Raw genomic sequence first — 5,736 nt, forward strand, 5'->3', positions numbered from 1 at the left:
TATCATGTGCTTGTGTCTATGTGTTATGTGTGTATGTGTGTGTGTGCATGAACATAAATGTGTGGCGTCGACATACATATAAATCTATTTATATATACATGCTTACATACCTATAGATACACATACATACATAATACATATACGTGTGTGTGTATGTATATTCTCTCTCTTACACACATACATAATATATATGTGTGTGTATGTATGTATATTACATAATATATGTGTGTGTGTGTGTGTGTATGTGTGTGTGAAGGAGAGGGGAGGGGTGGGCAATTTGCTTTCTAATGTATTATATATATATATATATAAGAAACTCATTCAATGAGTAAATGGTTTGATGGTGATAACTAATTGTGAGCCCCAATGCATCTAGGCGTGTGGGAAAAGAAACCCCCAAACACTTGTCTTCTCTTCTCCTTTCTACTTTTCAAAAATTCTCGCACTCTTCCTTTATCTTGTAATAGATATTCGTAGCATGGCACTTAGGTGATTCCAAGTATTCCATGTGTAGGACATATGAATTTAGGGATGGCTGGAAATAAGTGTTAGATTTAATGCTTATGTGCTGCTGTGTAATTTTAGCAGTTGTTGCTAATGTGTAATATGTTTGAGTGGACAACCTATAGATTGGTGAGATTGACGAGCTTTGTGCTTGTAAGTTGGTATGGTTGGGACATGATGGCAATGATTTGGCATGACCAATTACCAGGAAGGTTTTCCCTTCAGTATTTTGGCTTTGGCGGGAAAGCCAATGATTTTGGTATTTCGGTCGTGATATTTACTATAAGATATTTTATATTTTGTTAGCCACCCACTTTTGTTATACATGGGTGTGAACCTATTAATTTGGCTATACGTGAATTTTTCCTTAGTGATTTGGATAGGAAGGATTTATTTAAGCTTTTGGTAAAAGCAACTCCTATTTTATGTATTGCCGCCCATGTAAGAGCATGCAACTATTTTTGGCATGTGGGCTATTTTTGTGAATGAAGACATAAATACCCAAGAAGTGGGAGTATGTCGACATTTCTTGGGGGGAGATTGCACCCAATAGTGTGTGGAAGGTGATGTCTATTTTTGTGAATAAAGACATAAATACCCAAGAAGTGGGAGTATGCCGACATTTCGTGGGGGGGGGATTGCACCCAATACTGTGTTGAAGGTGATATCTCATGTTTAATATTTTATTTTATGATCAATCTTGTTAATTTAGTTCAATTTTATGGTTTGGTTCTTGATGTTTATGGGAGTCTTCAAAAAGTATTTGAGGTCGAGTGTCAATGGTATCAGAGCATAGGGATACTTGGAGGGGGAAGCTCACAAAAATCCAAAGGGTAAAGAAGACAAAAGCTTAGGGATACTTGGAGGGGGAAGCTCACAAAAATCCAAAGGGTAAAGAAGACAAAAGCTTAGGGACCCAACATGGACAAAAGCTTGGAAGGGTTATGGGAGATTTCTAAGCCATTGGATGAAAATATAGATGAAGGACTATGGTTTAATGTCAACTTTTGATCAATTATCATGTTCTCTTTATGTACATGTGAGTTCACATGGAACTCCACTAACACAAGTACATGATGACAACTATTTCTTTGAAAGATTGTAGAAACCCCAAGTCCTATTTAGTTTAGAGACCTTCTTTATGACCTTAAGCAATCACATATGAACTTTCCCTAGTAATGTCTTTTCGTTTATGACTTGAACCTTTTATTTTGATTCCTAAGAAAGAGTTATCATGAAATAGTTAAATTCATGTTTTTGTTTTATCAATCAAGGTTGATAGAATTGATACTAGTCATTCACTATATTCATGTTTATATTGTGCTTAGATTTTGGATGTATTGAAAAGTCAATTAGTCTATTGTTTACTTACAACCTAACATCCAATCAAAGACCTCCCAAATGAAACCAATAATAGTTATAAAACACTACGCCGACAAAAAATGTAGATCCCCATGGATTCTCTTTTCTAAAAATTAGGAAGTTCTGATTGCCAAAATTCAAAAATTTTATGTCTATAGCATTATGACTTGGGCATCTCCTCATGACCCTTATCCACCTTTGGAACTCCTATGACTCATATGGCAGAGTGTAGCCATATAGCCTATCTATCTGAACAAAATAGTGCTTTTTTTTCACGTGAGACCCTTGCCCCCTCCGCGCACCGGAATCCAAGGAACTAGCAGCGGAAGTAGCAACCTTACGTGCAGGGCAGAGTTTCCCACTCAGGGCCTTGCCCACCACGAATGTCCGGACAAGAGACTAATCCCTCGGTTCATCCAAAACCGAACCCGAAAAAAAACTTCCCTCGCCCAAAAAGTATAGGCGATTCCTCCACGAGAATTATTCTAATGTAGTCAAGGCTCTTAACTTCCCTTTTTTATTCCGACTAAACCCGCGGATCACATGGCCGGATCAAGGGAGGAACTTGCACTTGGATCATAGAGACCAACGCTTTTTTCCTCATCAAAGAGGCACAGTCGTTGATTCTTCTCCATAGAACAAGGATTATCCATGATTTACTTTAATTATCGTAACTTGAACAGAATTGAATTTTAATTATAGGGATCCATCAGTCTAGCCTAACCCTATTCAGTCCCATGGGTTAGCCAACAGCCCAACCATTGTATTGATAGGATCCATTATGAAAATTTGGTTATGTTTTGTCCCGGGTACCAGGGGAAAGAGTTCCCAGGCCCCCTAGCCAGCACTCATGCAAAATACAATTTAGACACACCACTTATGCACCCCCAATATGAAATTGCCTTTTACAGATTCAGGTGTCTTTAAAGCGTACTTGAAATGAAACCATAGTATTTCGAATCATAATCCTCCAAAATATCCAGATCCAATTTCCAACTTTTCCACTTTCCAACCATAAAATCCAATTTCAGTCATTCCGTCCTCAGCGTACCTATGGCATCATCGAGCAACCAGAACGCTCACCACTTGCTCACTCTCAGGGGCCTTTTTAATAGTTCCTAGCCCATAGTACCTAGGAGTTTAATCACATATACACCATATGGACTCTTAGTTGGAGATCAGCAAGATCAACCAACAAGATCCATGTAAAGAGCCATGAACTCATTCGTTGAAGACCAGCAAGGCCAATCAACCAGATCCCTGCCTGTGTTCAGAAAACAGCTCCAACTCATTTTCTTCCTAGATGCACGTGTGGGTATCCTGGGCAACCCAAAGCCCGAGCACCGTATGGTCAGCACCCTCTAGGTTCCTTAGCAGGTGACCTAGCACTTCACTCATAGGCCACTTCCTTGGTCCCTCATCCATCGTACCAGAAAAGCTCACCATTTTAATAGAACTGAGGCTGGTCTCAAGACCTTGGCCGACCTTGCCACACGAGACGTCCTTCACTGACTCTCCGTCAGTTGTGTTGTAACTTTTTCACTTAGGTCCGCATGATCTCATTCACAAGATGGTCAAAATGCTTCCCCAGCATTCTTGACATAAAACAATCTTTAAAAAAACAGGTTTTATCTACAAATACAATTCCAAACAAAATTTCCATCTTTTCTCATCATCCCACATCCTGTCACATTATTCCTTATCATATCTCGCCATTCCACATCATTTCTCATCGTCCCATTCCACGTCATTTCTCATTATTCCACATTTTCTACATTTACTCACATCTAATCACATCATTCATATATCAACTCACATCCATTCACACCGTTCCTACATCTACTCACATCCATTCTCATCCATTCACATCATTCCTACATCCACTCACATCCATTCTCATTCATTCTTACATTCATTCACATCCACTCATATCTATTCACATCATTCCTACATCTGTTCACATCATTCCTTTATCCATTCACATTCATTCATATCATTCCTATATCCATTCACATCCACTTTCATCATTCCTATATCCATTCACATCCATTCATATCCATTCATATCCATTCTCATTATTCCTACATTCATTCACATCCATTCTCATCATTCCTACATTCATTCACATCCATTCTCATCATTCCTACATTCATTCACATCCGTTCATATTATTCCTACATTCATTCACCTCCGTTCTCATCATTCCTACATTCATTCATATTTATTCTCATTATTCTTACATTCATAGCATTCCTCACCAGGGTATCCAAGGGTTCGTTCATTCCCCAAATGAACCTAGCCACCCATCACCTGTTCTTCATATCCAGTAGTGGGGCGAGTATTTGAGGAGGAGAGCGAACGCCTAGTCATATTCCTCCATGGTTCGGCTTCCGTGGGTTAGCTCCAAGAACTCATTCATCTTAGTTTCTAGGAAGCTGGGAGGACAGAATCTCTTCCTAAGGTAAGGTTTGAGATCATTCCATGTTTGGGTGTTCCGATCCAAACAGTTTGTCTCATAGTGGTTCCTCCACGCTACCCTGGCTATTTCTACGATCTTCAACCTGGCAAGAGCCACCTTACTTTTCTCATTGTAACCAGTGACATCAAAGTACTCGATCCACTTCTCTACTGTTTCTCCCAAGTGCTCCCCTTCACCTTTGAAAAGTCCAGGCTGAGATCTATGAAGAGCTTTACGAACATCCGGGTTGAGCTCTTCCTCATCGCGTTGGGGGCTAACATTTCTACCACAACGACCTTGATCCATGATCCTATGGATACGAAAATTCCATATTAAGTCCCTTTTTCCAGCTTAACCAAAAACGCTCAGGTGAAAAGATCACTTCAAATCTGAAAGGTGTTAAACTTTAGATCCAACTGATTCTGGGGTTCCTTAAAGTTTGGTCAACCCTCACAGAATCCTGGGATAAAGATTCCTTCTACAAGAAGAAACATACAAAACTCATCATCAGAAAATAGTTCAATTATATCCTTAACACAAAAATGGTCCATCAGACGAGTAATTTCATCTGAACACTTCCCACAGAAATTTCAGTTATTTAGGTTCTGAATTTGTCATTCATCAATTTGGGTCTATTGGATCAAAGGTCAAACTGCGAATAATATGTTAGCATAATCCACTAATCTCATATAGTGATCTGCTGAAAGTCATAATCGTCTTCCAAGTTACTAACATCATCACTGGGATTCTCTTCATTCATCCTCATTGTGGCTTTATTCAACTTATCTTCTTTCAACCAGAATTTAAAAATCATCATCTTTCAATCAGAATCCAAATCAATTCATGAAATCTCAACCAGAATTCTAAAATCATATGAGCCAACATTTGAATTCATTATCTGGGATAGCATTTTTGCATATAACTTCAAGGTCTTAGATTCACTCATATATATTGTCAGTAAAGAGCTGTAGTTATACCCACGGTATATACGGTAGTCATCACTGTCCTTGGAGCTCTAAGGTAAATACCATCATATCTAGGCCTCAAGCAGGTCAGGGACTCCACACAATTGCGGTACTTCTATCTAAAAACCCAATTCATCGATTAAAAGTCTTCATTAATGAAGCTTAAGGAATGAGAATACAATATGTAAATGCTCTTTCCGAGTTTTTATTGTAAATTTATGATAACATTCATTTTTCCTTCTTAAGCTCTCAACAAAGCTCTGATACCAGCTGTGAGACCCCTGCCCCCTCCGTACACCGAAATCCGGGGAACTGGCAGCGGAAGTAGCAACCTTACGTGCAGGGCAGAGTTTCCCACTCGGGGCCTCACCCACGAATGTCCGGACAAGAGACTAATCTCTCGGTTCATGAACCCGAAAAAAAACTTCCCTCACCCAGAAAGCATAG

This window comes from Cibotium barometz, chromosome 22, assembly GCF_041138505.1.
Source record: "Cibotium barometz isolate CiBa-2024 chromosome 22, ASM4113850v1, whole genome shotgun sequence".
In the NCBI taxonomy this organism is placed as follows: Eukaryota; Viridiplantae; Streptophyta; class Polypodiopsida; order Cyatheales; family Cibotiaceae; genus Cibotium; species Cibotium barometz.